Below are 25,142 nucleotides of genomic sequence, written 5' to 3'. Positions count from 1 at the left end.
CTCAGAACTACTCTGGCTACACTCATTATGAGCCAGGTGACACAGGCAGAACAGAGGATGGAGCAGCTGGAACACACCCTCTTGGCTGAACTCCATGCAAGCTGGGAGGAGGTCTGTCTGTCACGTGAGGCCTCGCTGGCAGAGCTCCTTGTTACATGTGAGTCTTTGCAGGAGGAACTCTGTGGTACACGTGAATTGCTGCATGGGGACCTCCGTGCCATATTCCTGCAGATCCAGGCTCACCAGGCGCGAATGCTTGCTGGCATGGAGAAGCTTGCTGGGGCTATGCATGGTCAGGCACCTGTGCCACGCGCACCTCCTGATGTACAACCAGGAGGTGACAACCATGACTTATCTCTCACTCAGGTCAGGCCGTGAATACCATGAGCCCATGGAGGATTTGATTTTTAGTCTCAACATCAATGCATGTGGGTGTTGAGGTGCACACTGCAGCTCCCCCCTTCTGGGTGACAACCCCCCTTCCAGCTCAACTATGGCTATTTTCATTTTTTGATTTTTTTTTTGTCTCTTGTGCATTCATGTCACAGTGTGGTGCTTTGTGGCATCCAAAGGCATCCGCTTTGTGTTCCGGCTGGGCCCATACAGGCTTGTCTCGTGTTTGTGTTCGTGGCTTGCGATCCGGACACATATGCCACTCGTGATTCCCCTTTCCATGGGCTTGTAAGGATGGCACAGTGTGACAGTAACTTACACAGAGGCATTGGGCTTCCGTCATATCTGTGGCCAGTCTGAAGCCCAACATGTGTATACACCCCTAGTGGGGATTCATGATAGTTTCTTCAGTGCATGGTTGGACTGCATTTTGGTGAGTTTATTATTGACTGTGCATGATTTAATGTTGCTTATTCATGTATTGCCTCGACTGTATACATTGTTGATGCACTTCATGCTTTTATGGGGTCCGATGCCCACTTTGTCTGCCGAAGCCACTCTCATGATGGAAGGGGGACGTGTTGTGGCATTGTCACATTGTGGCACTTGTGCTATGGTGATTCATCACTGTCTGACATTGTCACTGTTGGGTCCAGTGTTCATGATATGTTATGCTGGTAAATTGATAGTCCTGTGTTGGTTTTGCTTATGATGTGTCACGGGATCGGCAATATGTTTCTGTTGTAGATGTGTCCACGACGGAGTACTTTACATGGAAAAAGTATGCAACACTGAAGGTTCATTCATTTCCCATGCTAATGTGCATTGAATAGCCCTGCAAATACACCCCCACAACACACACGACACACCCCCAATCCCACCCCTGACACCACCCCAACATCCCCCCACGCACACACTACTTGCCTTCTGAGACATGCTGTGTCCCTGCTGCACAAGTTCACTTTGACTTTCGTGATTGTGAACTGGCGCCACAGGCTCATTTTTTTCATTTTTTTGTATACAGCTGCAGGGGTTTCCAGGCCGCAAACGTCACTCACTGTACTCTGTTGTGTAGTGAGCAGTGTGTTGGGGGGACACCCCCGCAACACCTGCATTTTCTTTTCTTTTTTGTAATTCCCCGAAATGCATGCCACCAAAGGTTTGAGGTTTTGGTGTTGACACCTTTGGTGGCATTCATTTACGTGCTTTTCGTATAGGTTTGATAATTTTGCTCACTCTTTTCTTCAGAGTCCGTGTCTGAGGGGATTGTCTGTGGCCTGTTTCCATTTGTAACGGTGCACTTTGTGACAGTTGTGTCATGTGTGTTGATTTTTTTATTGAAGTTTTCACATTGCATGCCATGGCATGGTGTGTGGGTGTGTGACATGGGGTTGAGGGAGGCTTATGTGACATACCAGCATTTGGATGTGCTAATTTGCATTGAGGGTGGAATCCGTGGCTTGCATGTGTGTCTTTTGGTCACACGGGATTTTGTTTGTTTAAGTGGCTAGGGATGCACACAATGCTGCAATTCCAAGGACACATTCTCAGGGTGTTAAGGTTGTGATAGTTGACTGTCCCTTTGTCATCATCGAATGTCATCTGGAATGTGCCAGGCCTGTGTGCACTCCGCAGGGGGGGAGTTTAGGTGAAAAATGTAGCCAGAAGCTGAGTACAGGCTGCCTCGCCACATGCCCTTTCCCCTTCTATATGCAGCTGGCGTGCATGTGGTTGGCGATGTGGGGGCACCACCATGTCAACCATTACACCCCGCCGGGTTGCAACGTTTTGCAGGACACAAGCTGCCACAATGATCCTGCACACTACTGGGGTGCATATAGTAGCTGCCCACCAGAGCGGTCAAGGGAGCGGAAACGTGACTTGAGCACTCGGATTGTGCGCGCCACGATGCCCCGGGTTGCAGTATGCGCTGTGTTGTATCTTACCTGGGGTGGTGAGTTGGGGTTCTGTATTTCAGTCATCATGTAGGTGCTCAGAGGGTAGGCACTGTCCCCTGTGGAGGTGATAATGGTTGTCATTAGGTGGGTTTGTGTATTTGTCTGTGGGTGACAAGTATGCATGTGCACAGGCATTTGTACTCACCAATAAGCCTTGTGTTGCCATACCCTTCTGAGATTCCAGGTCCCAGTGTAGGGCTCACATTCTGAATATGAAAATGTCTTGGGTGGACGTGGGATAGTTTGCATAGACAGAGGTGATTTCCTTGGCATCACATACAACCTGCACGTTCATGGAATGCTGGTGCTGCGGTTGCGATATATATGCTCAGTGGCCCTATGTGGATGTAGGGCCACATGTGTGCAATAAATGGCACCAAGCACTTTGGGGAAGAGTGCCACTCTTTAAAAGTCCTGGACCACAGCCTGCCTTTCTGCAGGTGTTCTGGGCATGTATATGTGCCTGCGGATGAGGGGCATGCAGTTGGGATTGCCAACACCAGGTGTAGGCAGCGTGACTGTGTGGCCTGTGAGACGCCCACAGCTATGGCAGTTGTCTGCTGAAATTACCCAGTGGCCAAAAAAAGCAGGACATTGAGCACCTTTTCCAAGGGGCTCAGTGATTGGGAGCAGAAGGTGGGTGATGTGAGGTCAGCCTCCCACTCAGTGACCAGGTCTAGGATGATATGAGGTGGAACCCTATACCTGCCATAGACCTAGTCATCAGGCATCCCAAAAAGGCTTGTCCTGGTTAATAAAATGCGGGGCCTGACTATCCTCCTCCCCCTGCGGCGTCCCACAATCACTGCTGTGAAAAATGGACATTCATCGTAGCTGTATATGCATGTTTGTTGTTTGTGTTCAATTCCATGAATACATGTTGTTAGCACGCGTGTGGGCATTGCAGGGATTTTGCTGCTGAACTTCGCCTGTTACACCCACATTTTTGCATGTTGTCCCCCATTCCGCATATTCTGCCCCCTTTTTGGGTGTGTGTGTTGGACGTTGTGTGCCTTCACTGGGTGCCTTGCGCACAGCTTTCGGGATATCGCAGTGACATGTGCGCCACGCGCGAATTCAGCGCAAGTCCCAGATAAACCAGAAGCAGTGCCTTCCATGAATCATGAAATGGGCACAAGTGTGCATTTCACACGCGTGCACTGCGTTTTTCACACTTGCGCCTCACATTTCAGCGCACAATCATTCCATGAATCACCCCATATATCTGTGTATAAGAAGGCATAGGGTGAGTTACATGTTTTCTTTTTTTCTGCTTATTTTGGTTTACATCTTCCCCAGTAGTAGGGGACATCATCAAGAAAAATAATTAGTTGCTGATATTAAGATTAGAGGAAGGTAAAGCACACAGTATTTATGTTTTTTTTTATATAACGAAGTTAAGCATTTATTGACCAGGCGAAAATAATTATCAAATCAATGCCTCTTTTAGGTGGACTGTTTGTTTCAGATGGTTACAAGTGTTAAGACTCCAGTACTTCTCAAAAAATGAAAAAGCACTTGATTAATATTTGATTTGTCTGCGGATGGAAAAAGCTGACTTCATGAGAGTATGGAGTATATTCATTCATGCAAATGAAGGTCATTGTTAGAAAACATTGATGATTGCTTAATCATTTAGTCCCTGAAGAAAGTACTTTTCTTCTTTTTTTTTTTGTGAAGACAGGCTAATAAAGAGTGTTTTTGTATTTTTAAATTTTTAAGTGAATTTTGCACAGTTTGTGAAGTTTGGCGGACATAGTAATCAATCGACTCTTGTGTTGGAAATGTATTGATCTATAAATGTATTATTTATAAAGATATTTTGTTGGGTCATTATTGTTGGTAACGTGATGTGAATGTATGATCATTATATATTAATGGGTCCATTTTGGTTCTTTTTATGTGCTTTTGCATGGTTTTACGTGCAAAATGTTCATATTGATTTATATAACATAAATAATTATAATAAACGATGTGTTAACTGCAGTCAACCCAAACCTAGTCTTTGTATGTAGGGTTTTTTTTTTTTTGTATTGTTATGTCCGAACTAATTTACATACCCAGAATGCACTGCTTATGTAGCTCTGAGCTGAGGTGAACTACCAGTGAGGCGCTTTGGCATGCGTAACTTGGCTCAAATGAATGATTCTACTTTTACCTTTCAGGTTAAAGTTTTTTTTCAAGCCTTTTTAAACCCACCATAACAAATGCTGGTGTTTGCTAAACATTCCCTTAATTCTCTATACTGCACTGATGATCCCTAATAAGGGTAAAACCAGGTACGCAGTTGTCTGCAGCCTTGTGAAATGTCTGTTTTGGGTTGATAAAGCTATGTATAATAGCACTGCCATGTAAGACAAAAATAATGTTCTGGAGCAAAAGGCTTGTATTTGGGTTATTTTTCTCTGAAATTGAGGTAACCTTCCAGCAATGGTTTCTAGGTGGCGCTCTGCCATGTGCGACTTGGCTCATATTAATTTGTATACTTTCTCTTTACAGGCGAAAGGTTTATTTTTTCCTGAGCCTTTTTAAACCCACCATAGCTTTGCTGATGTTTGCTAAATGTGCCCCACTGATCGAACCACAAGGCTGGAAATACTTTATTGCACTGATGATCCCTAATAAGGGTGAAACCAGGCAGGTAGTTGTCTATACCTTGAGAAATGTCTGCTTGGGGTGATAAAGCTAGGCATAAAATAGCACTTCCCTGTAAGACAAACACACTTTTTGTGGAACAAAAGGCTTGCATTTGGGCTAATTTGCATACTCACAATGCTTTGCTGATGCGGCTCTGAACTGGAGGTGAACTTCCAGCAATGGTTACTAGTTGCTGCTGTGGCATGTGTGATTTGCCTCAAATTATTTTTTTCTATTATAGTTATGAAAACAGTAGTCACTCTATAATTAAGGTGCTACCCATGTTCTATTTCCTTTCTGAAAGCTCTATTGCTAATATATTTAGGGGCCGATTCATGGAACAAACGTGCGCCGAAAATCTACGCGCAAGCAGGCGCAAGGAGGCGCAAGCAGGCGCAAGCGGAAAAAAAGAGGTGCACGCGCACGCGTGCGATACATGGAAGTCCCTGCGCGTGTCTTCCTCGGGATGTGCGCCAAACCCGTGCATGGCGCACACGTCACTGCAACATCCCGAAAGACGTGCGCGACGCGCACAGTGAAAGCGCACAACCTCTGCGCATACACTAGAAAGTGGGCGGAACACGGGGCGTAACGCGCGGAATGGGGAACAACTTGCGAAAACAAGGGCGTAACTGGGGATGTACTGCAGGGAAGCAGAGGGAATGCCCACACGCACCCGAACCACACGTATTCATGGAACCGAATAGGGCAAAGCCACGCACAGCGAAAGACACGCACAAGCCGATACACGTCCGCCACACGAAGGCAGGCGGTAGCGTCCCTGCGCATTACAAAAGTGGCAACATACAGCAATTGTGGGAGCGGGGCACGTGTATTTCGGGGTTGCGCGGGAAGTTACACACGCGATTGAGCGGGATACGTGTATTTCAGGGGTTCGCGTGAACTTTCTCACGCGATCGGGCCTGGGGGAGCGGGCTACGTGTATTTCAGGGGTTCGCGTGAACTTTCCCACGCGATCGGGCCTGGGGGAGCGGGCTACGTGTATTTCAGGGGTTCGCGTGAAGTTTCTCACGCGATCGGGCCTGGGGGAGCGGGCTACGTGTATTTCAGGGGTTCGCGTGAAGTTTCTCACGCGATCGGGCCTGGGGGAGCGGGCTACGTGTATTTCAGGGGTTCGCGTGAAGTTTCTCACGCGATCGGGCCTGGGGGAGTGGGCTACGTGTATTTCAGGGGTGCGCGTGAACTTTCTCATGCGATCGGGCCTGGGGGAGCGGGCTACGTGTATTTCAGGGGTGCGCGTGAACTTCTTCACGCGATCGGGCCTGGGGGAGCGGGCTACGTGTATTTCAGGGGTGCGCGTGAACTTCTTCACGCGATCGGGCCTGGGGGAGCGGGCTACGTGTATTTCAGGGGTGCGCGTGAAGTTTCTCACGCGATCGGGCCTGGGGGAGCGGGCTACGCTTATTTCTGGGGCGCGCGGGAAGTGACACACGCGATTGAGTGGGGTACGTGTATTTCGGGGGTGCGCGGGAAGTTACACACGCAATACCATCAGGGTACGTGTATTACAGGTGTGCGCATATCAACAGGGTACGTGTATTACAGGGGTGCGCGGGGAGCAGCACACTTGAATTGCACGTGTGGGTCCTCCCAGGTGTACCCTCTACACCCTCCACGGCCCCTGCAGGTGGCTCACACCACAGGGGCCTACCCAGCACATGTCATGCAGGCACCCCACCCACCATGCCCATGCCCACCAGCCAACCCACATGTCAACTTGCACTACTCCCCCCCACTGCATGTGACCCTGCACCCCCAGCCACCAGGGGCAGCCTCCACCAGGTCCTCACAATCCCCAACACACATGCACGTCAGAGTGTAATACGAGGAAAGGGCCATGCGCGTAAGCGCGCATACGAGGAAAGCCCATGCGCGTAAGCACGCATGGAAACTGCACGTCCGCGTGTAATACGAGGAAAGAGCCAATGCGCGTAAGTGACGTGACGCGCGCGTGCGTTTCCCTCAGCACGAGTTAAAGGTGAGCGGGCCCAGCAGTTCGCTGTACGTGCCTTTCGTGGAGACCGACGTGTGTTGCTGCTTCCTGTTGTTTCGCGCGCCGTCACAACTTCACAGCTCTCAAGGACGTATCTCTTCTTTTGGCGGGGGTATTGGCTACGCGTGTTTTTCTGCATCGCGCTAGTCAGACGGTGAGTCACACACGCTCTTTTTCCCACTGCGGGTGCCCCTGTGTATCGCACCCATTTTTGATGTCATAGTAGCCTGCGTGTCCCACGCGTACGTGTTATTCGTGTTATTGGGTGCCACCGCGTACTGCAGGAGGTCCAATCCACGCACGTAGGCTGCAGGGTTGCGTGCACGGTTTTACTGCAGTTTTGGGGTGCCTGAGCGTTGCGTGACCCGTCACCACATCACCGGGGTCACATACAGCCTTGCAGGTGCAGGGGGGCTGTTAACATCTTGCTTCCCACCCCCTTCACCCCAATTGCCCAGGTCAATTGTGGTGTACACCTCCCATTGGCACCACTCCATCTGTGCCAGCACTACTACATCTGTGCCATGGTTGGGAGGCCACCAAAGGTGAGGGGCGCCTCAGCTGGGCGTACTCCTCGTGGCGGGCGTGGTCGGGGACGTGGCCGTGGTGACCAGGGAGTAGGGGGACTCCAGGGTGTCCAGGGCAGCCACAGAGGGGGAAGAGGCAGGGGTGCGCCACTTGAGCACAATGTTGTGCCATGTGTCGGTGCAGCCATGCCACCACCTCCTGTGGTTCCGGGGGATGCAGCTCCTGCATCTGGCACTGGCACCCATATGACCCGGCAGTCCGTTCCATCGACTGCCACGGGCCCAAGGGTGGTGGTAGCTGCAGGTGCAGCTGTGGACACCGCCACCCAGGCTCAGGGTCTGCCAGCGCAGGCTGCGTTGTCACTTGAAGAGCCCTTGGTAGATCTCCAACAGGCCAGGGGGGAAACCATAGGGGCACGCTGGGCTGCTCAGACCAAGACACGTGTCCCTGGGGCAGTCATGTCATCTGCTGCCCCGAACAGCCGGGTGTTGGCAAGTGCAGGGGCAGATGCACCCAACAGCACCCCGGTTGTGAGCCTGCCAACCAGGACCGTTGCGGCCAAGCACCCTGCCACAGCTGATGTTGCTGAGCAGGGTCCATTAGTGGGCACCCAGCTGCCACTGACACAAGTCAGGCCTCTGGTCATCCCTCCACCTGCCACTCCCTTGGCTCAATCCACCGAACCCACTGGCCATGCTGGTCAGGGCGGCATTAGCCAGCCAGGGTCTGCGCCACAGTCCAAGAGGAGGAAGGTTGCACCTGCAGCACAGGCTGCGACCCCACACACAGCCACGACCTCCTGCACGTCGAGGAAGAAGCCTTTCTGTAAGCAGGAACTGGACTTCCTCGTCGACTACGTGCGGGGCCACAGCCGTGACATGCTAGTGGGTGCCAATAGTCATACCACGGTTGCCCAACGTGACACCCACTGGAAGCATGTTGCGGAACATGTCAGTTCATTCGGCCATGAGGTGCGCACGGCGCAGGAGTGCAAAAAGCGTTGGAATGACATCAAGCGCAGCACTAAGGCCAAGCGTGCCTCAAATTACAACTTGACTCTGGTGACTGGCGGTGGGCCTGCACCAGAGGAGGAAGAACTCACTCCGCATGAGGCTCTCGTTGCGGAGTTCATACCACCTGAATTGGTCGAAGGAGTGGGAGAGAAGCTGGACTTCAATGCCCAGTCCAGTGAGTGTTGATGCGTGTTTGTTGAGGACGTGTGTGGTTCACTTGTGGGATGTGTTGTGCATGATTGCTGCTACATGTGACGTGTACATGGTTCTGATGTGTAAGTAATGCAATGCTAACGTCATGCATGTCTCCTCTGCCTGCATGCGGGACTCCATGTAGGCATGCTCCCTTGCCCCTCCTCCGCCACTCTGCACCCCAGTTCCACCTTTGCACTGGTCTGCTCCAATCTTGCCAATGTGTAGTTTCTTGTCCATGTGTCCTGTGTAGATGCTAACTTCCAGCGTAGAATCTGCCAGACATATGCCATGTCGTACAGCCTTAGTACTCGATGCAGGGTATCTCACTTGTACTGTGCATGGGTCAGATGTCCCGCAGGGACATGAGTGCCCATTCATGCTCCATGTGCATTGCACGCATGCCCCTATGTGTCCTTGACTGGATGATCACTGTAATATCAGTCCTTGGTTACATACATTGCCTGCCATCTCATCAGCCTTCCCATGTCAACTGTGCCTCAGTCCTGCGTTGCACACATGTTTAGGCTCTGACAATCTGTGTGGCTCACAGGCCTCAGTCTGTTCAATGGCCAATGACTCTGTCCAACTCTTGTTGTGTCTTCTTCACACGTGGGCGGCCTCCGGAGTTTCCATCATGTGTCCTGCCCACTGTCCCAGCATCATTTGCAGTGTTGTCATTTGAATCACATGAAGCTGTTGATGCCAGTCAACACTGCCTGTCAATACACAGGTGTATGGTCAGCCTTTTGATACCATGATAGGCATCCCTGCTTTGGTACTGGGGTGGAGGGGTGCTTGGCTTCTGGACATGGTACACATTGAATGCACAATGCACGTGATGTCTGATTTTGACATTGCACTGCCTTCACATTTCCTGGCACACACCATGTAGTGCTTGTACATGTAGGTAGTGAGTGGCGTACACATTTTCTGCACTGCATAGACCCACTTCCATGGAAACTGCCACCTTTCAACAGGTCTGTTCACAGAAGCTATTCAAAGTAGACCCAGCATGCATGCCAGGTCATATGTTGTGTGTCACATGTCTGCCTGATGCCTTTGCTGTCGGTGTGTGTGTGTGTCGTGTGCTTCTGACATGTGTATTGACCTTTTTCCCTCTATTTTTCAGGTGATGACGCAATGGAGGCAGAGGATGGTGTTGTCATGCCAGACACAGGGTTGGTAACGCCACATCAACCCGGCACTAGTGTGGGTCGTGGGGTGGTAGGCCACGAAAACCCCCAAGTGCTGCAGTCCATCTTGTCTCTGGCTGCCTATGAGTCCAGCCTTGATGACGACTCTGACGTCCATGTTGAGTTGGATGACCATCAAGTCCATGTGTCAGGGGTGAGTGATTCTGATGTGGACACTCCTCTGTCTGCGACACCTGCACTGAGGGATCAGACAGTCTTGGTTCCTCCGCCCGTGGTGGATCGGGATGCAGGGTCACCCTCCACACCAGTCACTGATGTGCCTGGGACATCACGTCGACGGGGGCATGTAGTCGTGCAGCCGCAGGCGGTGCCAACACAGCGAGGACCCCCGGTCCTTGGGTCCCGCAGGGGTCAAGCCCGGCAACGCGGTCGCCCCGTGCAACCGCTGTATACTGAGTGGGAGCAAGACATGACTGCCAATTCCGAACGGCAGGGGGCAGCAATGGAGAACATCGCTGAGAGCATGGAGCGTGTGGCCCGATCTGTGCTCCCCCCTGCTAGGCAGGTGCTTCTCCAGCAGCAGGCGGCACGGTCCACGGCCCGCTCGCTCAGGCTGGGCATGGCGGCCTAAGACAGGGCACGCCAGGCTGAAATGTCGTCTCTGCGTCAAGCAATTGCTGCTCACGCAGAGGCGCACATGGATGCCTTGAGGGAGGAGTATGCTTCCCTCAGATCCACTCTGGGTGTCCTTATGATGTCCCAGAGGCAGCGGGCAGAGGAGCGGTTTGCACAGCTTGAGTGTACCATCTCGGCTGAGCTACAGGCTTGCCGGGAGGTGCAGCGGTTGTCAAGCCAGGCCTTGCAGGAGGAACTCCGTGTTACACGTGCTACCTTGCAAGAGGAAGCACGTGTATCACGGGAGGTTCTGCATGCAGACCTACGTCACATCGCCACACAGAACCAGGCTCACCCGTCCGGCAGACTTGCTGCCGACGAGGGGCAAGCTGCGGCTAGGCGTGGCCAGGCTACTGTGCCACGTCCTCCTTTCCAGGATGAGCCAGACTCGGACGACCATCTATCTCCCACATAGGTCGTGCTGTGCAGGCGTTGAGCCCATGGAGGTATTTTTTTTTGGCTCAGCATCATCGCATGTGGATGTTGAGCAGCACCCTGTACCTCCCCCCTCCTGGGTGCCTCCCCTTCCCCCCGGGTCGTATGTGGCCATTTTTGATTTTTCTTCTAGTTTAGTTAGTTAAGTTTCTGTTTGATAGTTAGTTTAAATAGGTAATGTAGGTTTTCCATAGTTAGTGTAATTAGTTAATAGTTGAGTTAGTTTAAAATTGCTAGTCTATTATGCTTTCATGTGACGGTGCGGTGCTTTGTGGCTTTTGAAGGCATCCACTGTCTGTTCCAGCTGGGCCCTTCATGGTTGTCTTGTGTATGTGTTTGCTGCTTGGGTTCCTTGACTCACATATGCCACTCCTGCCTCCCTTATCCATGGGCTCGCAAGGATGGTTCGGTGTCACAGCATTTTACACAAGGGCATTGGACTGTCATATCTGTGGCATGTCTGGTGCTGTGTGACTTGTGTTGACACCCCTAGTGGGGATGATTTAGGTGTCATTGTCCACTGTTCAGCTTTTGCTAGATGGGGTGTATCATGATTAATGTGGACATTGATTGCTATGCATTGTGTAGTATGTTTCATTTCTTTCCTGTACATGTGCGTGTTGCTATTCATGCTGTAGATAGTGTTCCACACTTTGTAGGTGAAAGACGGACTGATGGTGTGATTTGTGATGTGACTCTCTGACATGGTCAAGTAATGAGATGCCTGATGAGACACACACAGATTACTTTGAAGCATTAATCATGTGTTACATGCCCTTTCTGCAGGGGGATGAGCCTCCAGAGCACCTTTGCCAGCAGACATGTCCCATTGGACGACGGAATTCTGGACCCGTTTGTTGGTGCCCACATGCACATGTGTGCAGGAGCAGAGGCACAGTGATTGCAGACCCACATCCTAGTACTGATGACATGTTCCAAGGAACTCCAGGCAAGGTGAGCATCACAGGGGGGCCACGACACAGCAAAGCTTGCACCAGGCGAGTTGCACATGCAGGCTTAGTCACAGCACTGAGGGTGAGCTTAGACGAATATTGGTGTTGAAGCACACAATGCAGCTCAGATGTGTTTGTGGACTGATGGCTGCTGATAGTAGGGTTGTCTGGGACACATGCAGGGGCAGTGGCACATACCCTCCGGTACACCAAGGTCCATTGAGCCACTTGTATCAACCATGTAGCCTTCCGAGACATGGAAAGGGGCAGCTCACAGGGACATGCAGCAAGGGACATACTCGGGTGCAGGGCATGTCTTTTCCACGTACTTCATGATAAATGCACTGCCAACTTTGTTTCGGTCATGGTGGTACACAACTTGCTCTGTAGTCATGGCTTGCAATATGGGTCTGTCTGCTTACCCAGGGAACATTGCATGTTGTGTGAATTGTGACACATTGGTGTTCCATTTGCCACGCACCCAGCAGCGGCTGCCTTACTGCATTGACTGTGTATGACCCGTCACAGGGGTGATGTTATATATGGGTACGAAGCATCAACCACAGATTGTCTGTTTGTAGAGTAGTCTGTTGCTATGGGGCATGTTTGGTGTTGTGTTTTTGTGCAATTGGCACGTACAGGTTGTTGACTGTGTCTCTCTTTGCAGCATTGCAGTGCTCCTGTAACCGGACCTGAGAGTGCGCAGGCAGGAGGCCAGCACTCAAAACCAGAGCTAAGTGTCTTGTTGTTTTTCTTACAAACTGCTCTGCATAGGCTTGCTGGGGAGTGTACTGATGCATGGATGTATGTGTGGTTCAATTTGGTATGTTATTTTCTCCCTAATCACCCGTGATCCTATGCAATTTTGAAACCTGTACCCTCTACCCGGTGTTCCTGCTTCCCGTGCCTATCCAAGCAACGTTCCCTGACCCTCTTTCCCCACTGGGGGTGCGGATGCCTGTGTAAGCCCCGAACTTGCAGGTGCCAAAACCCTAGAGGGGGTGGTGGGTTCGTACCGCTCCTGAGCCTGGACTACAGAAGGCCATGACAATGATGTCCAAGTCTGTTTGGATTGTGTATGTGTTCATGCAGGTTGTACATTTTCGTGCATTCCCTAGTTTCATGTGTCATTCCACCTCCCCTCTCCTGCCGCTCATTCCAGTCATCCAGTGTGTCAACACCTGTCCCGACTGCATATCCCTGAACCTCCTTCCCCACCAGGGTCTCAGGGGCCTGTGTGAGTTTGACCTTGCAGGCACCCGGGACATGGTGGGGGTGGTTGTTTCGTGGCACTCCCGCGCCTGTACAGGGGACCTGTGACAGTACACATCCATTCATGGTGCATCATCCGATGTCATGTACCACACATGTCTCACATCCTGTCGTGACATTGTTTTGCTGTGCTACCTTGGTTGTTGCATCATTGTGGTAGTACTTGGCCTTTGTGAGGTACTGCTACGTCAAGTCATCTACTGGAGGGTGTTTGGGTTCGTTTTTATGCCTTGGATTTTGTGTTTCGGAAATGAGTGTGTATTCAGGGGGTTCAGGCATCTTATTACACACAAGGTGGGAGATGATGACGAAGGGTAAAGGTGATCCTGTGGCCAGGTGGAATTGAGGTTTGGGGGCTCCATGACCCAGGTGCAGTTGTTCAGTGGGTCATGGTCATTTGTGAGGGAGGGGGGGTTGTTGTTGATTGTTGCCTTGCCCTGCAGTGTGATGGGAACTCTGACATAGTAATGGTGGTATCCCATGTACATGTTGTGTTCTGCTGATCAATGCCTGTTCATGTGTTGTGTTTTCCTTTCAGGTGCAAGGGGATAGTTGAGGTTTGACATGCTGGGGTGTACACATGGTGGATGTTCACATGTGATGTGTAGGGAACACTGATGGTCACTTGAGTGCACATGCATATGTGGAGTGCATGTCCTTGCAGAACCACACACTTGCACTCTGATGCACTACATGTACTCCCACCCTTGCATATACACATGTACACTGTTTGCCTTCTGGTGCCCACTGTGTCCCGGCAGCACATGTTCTGTGACCGATCATGGATCCAGTACATGCCTGATTTGATGTTTGACGTGGTCTGTCACTTAGATTTGATGCTCAGGGTGTGCATCACACACAATGGCTGTTCCCTGTGCTGTGCGCTGAGCAGTGTGATGCAGGAGTAGGACACTGCACACATGAGCTGCAGTGTTGATTTTGCAATGCATGATGTGCATGTAGACAGGCATTCATTGTGATATTACGTCTACAACTGTTGTAATGCATTTTGAAATGACTTATTTTGGGTGGGAGGTTGTTGGTCTGTCATTTCATCTGATTCCGGGTCAGCCAGCAGTGTCCGATGCCACTGTGCATTTAGGACATGGCAATGTGTACCTTATCGTTACTGCATTGGTGTATGGGTATTGCGTGCCATGACATGTTGATGTTTGGGAGGGTTTGTGTGACATGACAGTGATGGCCATGGCCTGGTTTGCAGGTGTGTGTGATGCACACCTTGCATGTCCGTGTCATCCGCTTCTCAGAGCAACTAGCTGGGGGTAGATTTCTCTCCGCAGCAGGGCCCTCCCCCTGGAACAGACTTCTGGCCTGACTTGAACTTGAGGGGAATCATCTCCAGTTCTGGAAGCACCTCATGTCCTTCCTCTTTGCTTCTGCTTACTCTCTGCCTCTCCCTTGCAGAATTCTCCACTGGAACTGCACAGGAGCTGCAACTGGGCCACTCTCACCGACCTTGGTCCCTGGCCCAGCCACTCTCCACTTGCACTGCCTCCCTGGCAACCCCTGCACTGCAGTACTGTCTCTCTATCCCTACAGCCCTCCCTTCCCAGCACTTGACTGCACTCACCTTTGTAGTTGCCACCAGGTGACCTATGTATTATTTTTTCGGGCTACTTCCCCTGTACTGGACTCCCCTCCACCCTTCCCCTTGCACTTTTCCCATTCCCCCTACCCCTGCACTTGCACGATCCCAATGACACCTGGCCTAGTAGTACCGTTCTCTGTGTTCCCTTGTTCCCCCCTCCCTGCCTCATTGCGCCTTGGAATACTTGTGTATGGCCCATATCATGTCATATGTCATATGTGTGCCTTTTGGTCACACAGGATAGCTTGTGTTTAAGTAGCTAGGGATGCAGACGATGTGGCACTTCCATGGCAACTATCTCAGGGTGGTAAGGTTGTGACAGTTGACTGTCTCTTTGTCATCATCGATTGTCACCTGGTATGTGCCAGGCCTGTGTGCACTCCGCAGGGGTGGGAGTTTAGGTGAAAAATGTGGCCACAAGCTGGGTCCGGGCTTCCTCGCCACGTACCCTGTCCCCTCCCATGGGCAGCGCCTGTGGTTGGGGATGTGGGGGCACCACCATGTCCACCGGGACGCCCTGCCGTGTTGCAACATTGTGCAGGACACATGCTGCCACAATGATCCTGCACACTACTGGTGGTGCATAGAGTAGTTGCCCGCCAGAGCGGTCAAGGGAGCGGAAACGTGACTTGAGCACTCCGAATGTGCGCTCCACTATGCCCCTGGTTGCAATATGGGCGGCGTTGTATCTTACCTGGGGTGGTGTGGTGGGGTTCCGGATTGGCGTCATCATGTGGTTGCTCAGTGGGTAGGCACTGTCCCCTGGGGAGATGATAATAGTTGAGATAATTAGGGTTTGGATATTTGTCTGTGTGTGACTTGCATGCATGTGCAAAGGCATTTGTACTGACCTAGGAGCCATGTGTCGCCATGCTGCCCAGCTTCCAGGGCCCGGCTCAGGGCGGACATTCTGTATATGAAACTGTCATGGGTGGAGCCAGGGTAGTTTGCATAGACAGAGGTGATGATTCCCTTTGCATCACATACCACCTGTACATTGATGGAATGCCAGTGCTTGCGGTTTCGGTAGATGTGCTCAATGGCCCTAGGTCATGGGTGCACAACATACGGCCCGCGGGCCAGTTGCGGCCTGCCATGCTCTTTTGTCCGGCCCGCGAGGCACAAAGACTTTCCTAATGGAGGGCGGCCCGCGGCCGCCCTCCATTAGGAAAGTCTTTGTTTTCTTCCGGGCCGGACAAAACACTGGCCGTCATTGGCTCAGCACACATGCACCACGTTGCTCCTACGAGCCACGTAGTGTGTGTGTGCTGACCCAATGGAGGGCCAGCACTACGGCTGGCGTGGTCCATAAGGCTTGATGCCGGAAGGCATTTCAGCCTTGGACCACACCAGCCGTAGTACGATTCCAGCTTTCCTGCTTACCTGCCGCTTACCTGCCTTCCAGCACGTCTCCGGTAAGTGGTATGTTTGCGTTTGTGTGTCGGGTCTGTTTTACTTTATGTTTGTGTGTGTATGTTGCGGGGGGCGGGCGGGGTGTCGGGTGTCGGATGTGTATGAATGTTGGAATTTGAATGTATTTTGTGTGTATATTGAGATGCGGAGGTGGGGGGTGGGTGTCGGATGTGTATGAATGTTGGAATTTGAATGCATTTTATGTGTATGTTGAGATGCGGGGGTGGGGGGGTGTCGGATGTGTATGAATGTTGGAATTTGAATGCATTTTATGTGTATGTTGAGATGCGGGGGTGGGGGGGTGTCGGATGTGTATGAATGTTTTGATTTGAATGTATTTTGTGTGTGTGTTGAGATGCGGGGGTGGGGGGGTGTCGGATGTGTATGAATGTTGGAATTTGAATGCATTTTATGTGTATGTTGAGATGCGGAGGTGGGGGGGTGTCGGATGTGTATGAATGTTTGTGTTTGAATGTATTTTATGTGTATGTTGAGATGCGTGGGTGGGGGGTGTCGGATGTGTATGAATGTTGGAATTTGAATGCATTTTATGTGTATGTTGAGATGCGGGGGTGGGGGGGTGTCGGATGTGTATGAATGTTGGAATTTGAATGCATTTTATGTGTATGTTGAGATGCGGGGGTGGGGGGGTGTCGGATGTGTATGAATGTTGGAATTTGAATGCATTTTATGTGTATGTTGAGATGCGGGGGTGGGGGGGGTGTCGGATGTGTATGAATGTTTTGATTTGAATGTATTTTGTGTGTATGTTGAGATGCGGGGGTGGGGGGGTGTCGGATGTGTATGAATGTTTTGATTTGAATGTTTTTTGTGTGCTGAGTTGGGGGGGTGGGGGTTCGGGTCTGTATGGGTGCATGTTTGTGTGTGTGCTAAGTTGGGGTTGGGGGGTTCGGGTCTGTGTGTGCTGATTTGGGGGTGGGGGTTCAGGTCTGTATGGGTGCATGTGTGTGTGCTGAGTTGGGGGGTGGGGGGTTCGGGTCTGTATGGGTGCATGTGTGTGTGCTGAGTTGGGGGGTGGGGGTCTGGGTCTGTAAGGGTGCATGTGTGTGTGCTGAGTTGGGGGGTGGGGGGTTCGGGTCTGTAAGGGTGCATGTGTGTGTGCTGAGTTGGGGGGTGGGGGGTTCGGGTCTGTACGGGTGCATGTGTGTGTGCTGAGTTGGGGGGTGAGGGGTTCGAGTCTGTATGGGTGCATGTGTGTGTGCTGAGTTGGGGGGTGGGGGGTTCGGGTCTGTATGGGTGCATGTGTGTGTGCTGAGTTGGGGGGTGGGGGTTCGGGTCTGTAAGGGTGCATGTGTGTGTGCTGAGTTGGGGGGTGGGGGGTTCGGGTCTGTAAGGGTGCATGTGTGTGTGCTGAGTTGGTGGGTGGGGGGGTTCGGGTCTGTATGGGTGCATGCTTGAGAATGTGTGTGCTGCGTTGGGGGTGGGGGGTTCGGGTCTGTATGGGTTCATGCTTGAGAATGTGTGTGCTGCGTTGGGGGCGGGGGTTCGGGTCTGTATGGGTGCATGCTTGAGAGTGTGTTTGGGGTATAGTGTTTGGTTGGGGGTGAGGGGGCCATGGGGCATAGTGTTTGGTTTGGGTGAGGGGGCCATGGGGCATAGTGTTTGGTTGGGGGTGAGGGATAGGGGGCATAGTGTTTGGTTGGGGGGTGAGGGACAGGGGGCATAGTGTTTGGTTGGGGGTGAGGGACAGGGGGCATAGTGTTTGCTTGGTGGGTGAAGGACAGGGGGCATAGTGTTTGCTTGGTGGGTGAAGGACAGGGGGCATAGTGTTTCCTTGGTGGGTGAGGGACAGGGGGCATAGTGTTTGCTTGGTGGGTGAGGGACAGGGGGCATAGTGTTTGCTTGGTGGGTGAGGGACAGGGGGCATAGTGTTAAGTTGGGGGTGGGAGCCATGGGGCATAGTGTTTGGTTGGGGGTGAGGGGGCCATGGGGCATAGTGTTTGGTTGGGGGTGAGGGGGCCATGGGGCATAGTGTTTGGTTGAGTGTGAGGGACAGGGGGCATAGTGTTTGCTTGGGGGTGAGGGACAGGGGGCATAGTGTTTGGTTGGGGTTGGGAGCCATGGGGCATAGTGTTTGGTTGGGGGTGAGGGGGCCATGGGGCATAGTGTTTGGTTGGGGTGAGGGACAGGAGGCATAGTGTTTGCTTGGGGGGTGAGGGACAGGGGGCATAGTGTTTGGTTGGGGGTGGGGGCCATGGGGCATAGTGTTTGGTTGGGGTGGGGGTCATGGGGCATAGTGTTTGGTTGGGGGTGAGGGGCCCAATGGGCATAGTGTTTGGTTGGGGGTAGGGGGCCCATGGGGCATAGTGTTTGGTTGGGGGTGAGGGGGCCCATGGGGCATAGTGTTTGGTTGGGGTGAGGGGGCCATGGGGCATAGTGTTTGGTTGGGGATGGAAGCCATGGGGCATAGTGTTTGGTTGGGGGTGAGGGGACCATGGGGCATAGTGTTTGGTTGGGGATGGGAGCCATGGGGCATAGTGTTGCACTCCAAGAGTGAACTCAATAATAAAGCTAAAACAGGCACAGTTAGGAGATGTACATCCTTTGCTTTTTTGAGGAAACCTGACTCAACGAAGGCCATACTCCTCTTGGGTAACCCAAACAGCAAACTATAGCAGTCCAAAATAACGGAATGTCCAATCAAGGGTCAATAAAATATATATTTAATTAAATAGCCGATATACAATAACTAAATCGAAATAAATGATAGCAATGGAAAATGTGTAGTACAAAATGTAAGTTTGAAATGCAATAAAAATCGTTACCCCTCAAAAACATCTTTTTCCATGTGTTTAATACAAATTGGGGGTTGGAAAAGCCTCCTGACATGTCCCGCCTACCGCCCCACCCACTTTTACTTTTCGGCCCACTATAGCCCTCATGTAAGGTACTTTCGGCCCTCTGTCAAAATCAGTTGTTCACCCCTGCCCTAGGTGGACGTAGGGCCACATGGGTGCAATCTATGGCACCGAGCACTTTGGGGAAGTGTGCCACCCTGAAAAAATCCAGGACAATGGCCTGCCTTTCTGCGGGTGTTCTGGGCATGTATATGTGCCTGCGGACTGAGGGGCGCGCTGTCATGATTGCCAGTACCTGGTGTAGGCAGCGTGACTGCGTGGCCTGTGAGACCCCCCCCACTATGGCAGTGGTCCGCTGAAATGACCCAGTGGCCAGAAAATGCAGGACATTGAGCACCTTCTCCAAGGGGCTCAATGCTTGGGAGCAAAGGGTGGGGGATGTGAGGTCATCTTCCCACTCCCTGACCAGGTCTAGGATGATATGGGGTGGAAACCTATACCTGCCATAGACCTGGTCGTCAGGCATCCCAAAAAGGCTTGTCCGTGTTGCGAAAATGCGTGCCCTGGCTATTCTCCTCCTGCGGTGTCCCACGATCAGTGCAGCGACAAATGGGGCATTCATCGTAGCTGTATATACGCATTTGTTGTTTGCGCGCACTTTTATGCTGTGCGCGGGGACGCTTCCGCCTGCCTTCGTGTGGCAGACGCGTTGACGCCTGTGCACGTCTTTTGCCGTGCGCGTGTTTCCCGTGTTCGGATACGGTCCGAGTGTCATCGCGTGTGATTGGAGGGGAGTGTGCGTACACGCAAGTGGCCTGGGTACGTGTGTTCCGGGGTGCCGGGAACTTTCACACGCGATTGGTGGAAATCCACGTGTGTTCTGTCATCACGTGCAATGAGGGTAACACCTGCGTGCGTCACGTCACTTACGCGCATAGGCCCTTTCCTCGTATTACACGCGGACGTGCAGTTTCCACTACGCGCATGGCCCTTTCCTCGTATTACACGCTGACGTGCATGTGTGTTGGGGATTGTGAGGACCTGGTGGAGGCTGGCCATGGTGACTGGGGGGGTGGGGGTGGTGGGAGACATGGGTGGGGGCCTGGTGGAGGCTGCCCCTGGTGACTGGGGGGGTGGGGGTGGTGGGAGACATGGGTGGGGGCCTGGTGGTGGGTGCCCCTGCACTGCTGGGGGGTGGGGGTGGTGGGGGACATGAGTTGGACATGGGTGGGGGCCTGGTGGCAGGTGCCCCACAGTGCTGGGGGGTGGGGGTGGTGGGGGACATGAGTTGGACATGGGTGGGGGCCTGCTGGCAGGTGCCCCACAGTGCTGGGGGGTGGGGGTGGTGGGGGACATGAGTTGGACATGGGTGGGGGCCTGCTGGCAGGTGCCCCACAGTGCTGGGGGGTGGGGGTGGTGGGGGACATGAGTTGGACATGGGTGGGGGCCTGGTGGCAGGTGCCCCACAGTGCTGGGGGGTGGCGGTGGTGGGGGACATGAGTTGGACATGGGTGGGGGCCTGCTGGCAGGTGCCCCACAGTGCTGGGGGGTGGGGGTGGTGGGGGACATGAGTTGGTGTTCATTAGTTCAAGGAGACATGTGCCTTTGCTGGGGGGCATGCCCATGTTGGGTGGGCTGCCTGCGGGACATGACCAGGGATGCAGGGTAGTCCCCTGTGGTGTGGGCTGCCTGCAGGGGCCGTGGAGGGTGTACAGGGAACACCTGGGAGGACCCACACTGTCAAATCACATGTAGGACTCCCCGGCACCCCTGAAATACACGTACCCTGCTGAAATCGCATGTAAAACTTCCCGCGCACCCCTGAAATACACGCGCCCAGGCTATTCGCGTGTGGAACTTAACGCGCACCCCTGAAATACACGCGCCCAGGCTATTCGCATGTGGAACTTCCCGCGCACCCCTGAAATACACGCGCCCAGGCTATTCGCGTGTGGAACTTCCCGCGCACCCCTGAAATACACGTACCCTGCTGAAATCGCGTGTAAAACTTCCCGCGCACCCCTGAAATACACGCGCCCAGGCTATTCGCGTGTGGAACTTCCCGCGCACCCCTGAAATACACGCGCCCAGGCTATTCGCGTGTGGAACTTCCCGCGCACCCCTGAAATACACGCGCCCAGGCTATTCGCGTGTGGAACTTCCCGCGCACCCCTGAAATACACGCGCCCAGGCTATTCGCGTGTGGAACTTCCCGCGCACCCCTGAAATACACGCGCCCAGGCTATTCGCGTGTGGAACTTCCCGCGCACCCCTGAAATACACGTACCCTGCTGAAATCGCGTGTAAAACTTCCCGCGAACCCCTGAAATACACGCGCCCAGGCTATTCGCGTGTGGAACTTCCCGCGCACCCCTGTAATACACGCGCCCAGGCTATTCGCGTGTGGAACTTCTCACGCACCCCTGGAATACACGTAGCCCGCTCCCCCAGGCCCGATCGCGTGAGGAAGTTCACGCGGACCCCTGGAATACACGTAGCCCGCTCCCCCAGGCCCGTTCGCGTGAGAAAGTTCACGCGAACCCCTGAAATACACGTAGCCCGCTCCCCCAGGACCGATCGCGTGTGAAACTTCACGTGAACCCCTGTAATACACGTAGCCCGCTTGCCGTGCTGGTACAGGGTTAGCGCAGCCCTTTGCGCTGGATTGGGGATTTTGATGGCTTTTCCCTGCGCGGAAGGCGTTCTTGGGGGCGTAACTGGCGCTGCTGCAAGGTCGCTGCGCCACTGTGCGCCACGGCTGGTTTTGGTGGCTGGAATCCATGAATACGCTGTGCGCGGAAATGTGTTTCGGCGCACGCGGCTGGCGCAGACTACCGCACGCGCACACTGTGCGCCAGCCGCGTGCGCCACTTGTGCGCCGAATTCTATGAATTGGCCCCTTAGACTCATCTGATGCATCCATCTGCGATTTTCTAAAGATGTTATTTGGCGCGGCCCCCTACAGCTGGACTATTTGGTGCAAATTGATGTGGTTTAAAAGTTAAAAAGCATGAAAAAAGGTGTCTTTTATACATTTTGCATTGTTGTTTTCATAGGGAAAACGTCTACTGGGCGTATTTGCTTCACATTTGTTTCAAGAGTGGTACAACTGGTGCTGATCTTAGTTATGTTGGTTTGGTTTTTAATCTGTCTACCAACTTTTAAAATAATTTGTTAGAGAGCGGGGTGTCCCTGGTGACAACATATTTTATATCTCTCACAGAGTGCAATTCAGCAACGCAGACTTTCGAAAATGAAAAGCCACCATCTTATTTTTCACTGAGGCCATGTGTTCTCGGGAGTATTTATGCTGGAATGGGAAATCAACACACTTAAAATAATATTAGGAGAGAGTGAAGGGGATATTTGCCCTCACGGTGGGTGTGGGGAGGGTGATATCCTATGTGATGTCATGAGAGATGTCACCTGTTATGTCATCAATGACCTACTTCGGACATGGGGAGCGCCAAGGTGGCCACTGAGATGGTGGCCAGGCCCACTTACCACTGTATCCTCTTACCTGGTCCTTTGGGGGGCAGGGGTTATAGCCATGCCCCAGAACCCACCAAAGCACCCAAAGTAGCCACTGGGCCTGGCTGCAACCAGATGTCTTCAGGTATTTCACATCTCTGTAAGCAGGCACTATAGATACATCTATAGAATATGATTTTCATATGTTGAAAATAGATGAGGAACAGGTTTTACTCTGGCTTATGACACCATTTAATATATCATCAATGGTATCACCGAAACTAGAACATACTGATGGCATCACAGATGATATGACTGATTACATCACATAAAATATAATGGGGAACTACTCACCCAACTCAGACATGCACATTCATGCAAGCAGGCAAAAGAGTGTGTAATTGGTGTGATTGATACATCTCACTTGGGAGGCTCTCTGCCTAAAATCGGAAACTACCCATGATCTTCTCTCCTGTTACAAATAAAACAGATTACAAATATAACATATATTATAAGACAAAGGAATACAAAAATCCATGCTTAAAATTACATGGACATAATAAAACTAGATGACTAAACCAGACCCGCAAACAAATATCCCTGCACACATCCTAAAAGGCAGAACACAATTGGGTTCTAATTGTCCACGTTGCTGGGGCAAATGAAGCCAATATGAATGATTTGATGTTAATAACACTGTTAATAACACAAGTGCAGCTGTCATACAACGTTTAAAACCCAAAGGCTGTAGGACTGACACCAGATATTGTTTCTTCAGTGTGGTATAAAGGGCAAAAGAATAGAAAATTGTTAATATATACCTTTGTATTAATGAATTGTATTTTTGAAAAATATTCAATGCAAATCAATAAGCAGAAAAAGGGATTAGATTCTCCTCATCAGTGAATTTTTAAGAACAGCACAAAGTTCAACTTTTTTAAGTTATAACAAACACTTTAAAGGTCTTCATGGTATTTTTCTCGATGTTAAGACTTGCAAAAAGGTAATAAACAATTGTGTCGTTTTAAATCACATCTCTTCTATTTGATTGCACCAAGCAAATTGATTTATAGACAATTTCAAAGGGCATTTATGGGTGCCTTCAACCACTTGATCTATAAGCATTATACATGCCCTTGCATTTGCTGAATGGACTGAATTATTGTCACAACAAGGTTTTGCAAAGCCAAGACTTTTGTCTCTTATATGGACATTAGATAGTCATTTGTCTGGCACTGCCATAATATGCCCAGGTACTAGCAATATTTTCCAGCTGTTGCCATTTCATGGCTTGGTACCATCCTGGCAGTGTTCAGATAACACTTATCCCATGCCTATGTAAAGTCCCAAACTGTTGGCTATTATAATGCGTGTTTCATTTATTGGCAACAACATGAGATCTGTGCGTCCACTGGCTTCACCCACTTAGCCCCTCCATTGCTCCCCCTTTTCCTTTGTGTTTTGAAGTATATTGTGTAAATTGTGCACATTTTAAAACAGAGAGGAAATACATGTGGTTTATGGTCAATCCATCGATTTCCTATGGTACAGTGGGCGTTGCACCAGGATGCAACAGGTCTAGCCGCTGTTTTGAGTGGCTGGGTATGGCCTAACGCATGGCTGAACCTCATGGCCCAGTCACTTCAGTTATAACATGCAGCGACAACATTTGTTGCTCAAAGTGACACACATCAATGTGTGCAGCATAATATGTGTCAAAGGAACTTTATAGTTGTTTCATATATTTTAAAGAGGCATTTTTAATAACTTACATACAGTGCTAAAACAGAATGAAACAAATTCAGTTATAAAAGGCATTGGGCCTCATTACACGGACGGCGGTAAGGGTTAACGGTCACCGTTAATGGCAACGGTGACCGTTAACCCTTACCGCCGTACTACGAGGTCCCTTAGCGGGTTGGTGCTCTAACGCCTGCTTTTTGCAGGCGTTAAAAACCAACCCGCTAAGGGACCTCGGAGCTAATTACGGCACCGCAAAATTGCGGTGCCGTAATTAGCGCCTTCCCCATTCCCATAGAGCCCTATGGGGCAGAAATGGGAATGGGGAAGGGCAATGGCGGAAGGGGGATTTACCGCCCCACCGACCTTGGGATGGGGCGGTAAATCCCCTTATCGCCAAGGCGGTGCCAGTAATTTACTGGCATGGTCCAGGGTGCTAATAGCACCCTGGATCACCGCCTTCCGTGTAATGAGGCCCATTGACATTTGTTATATGTGCGTGTCAGTTTCTGATTTCGGTTTCCTTCACAAAGTGCCTTAAACTTCGTCAGCTACTCCAAGCATTCCTTTCTGGAAGATTTAAATTGGACATTGCAAATGACATAGACGCATGCAAGATAAGGAAATACTGCTGGACTGCTCTCAGAGAGGCATGAAGGAATGGGGTAATATCAGTCATGGCATTTACAAACCTATCGCAGGCTCGTATGTTTAAGGGAGAGTCAATTGTGTGTCCATCTCCACAGAGCCGTATTCCTTCCATGCCAACCTGCGTGTAAGATTGGGATAGGAAACACAGCCAGTCACTTGTTTGACAATTATATTTAGAAAATGATGTAGGTTGTTGGGCATATTTTTAGTGT

Source organism: Ambystoma mexicanum, chromosome 11 (genome assembly GCF_040938575.1).
Source record: "Ambystoma mexicanum isolate Mex_15411 chromosome 11, UKY_AmexF1_1, whole genome shotgun sequence".
NCBI classification, from domain to species: Eukaryota; Metazoa; Chordata; class Amphibia; order Caudata; family Ambystomatidae; genus Ambystoma; species Ambystoma mexicanum.
Note: the sequence above shows the minus strand (reverse complement) of the source record.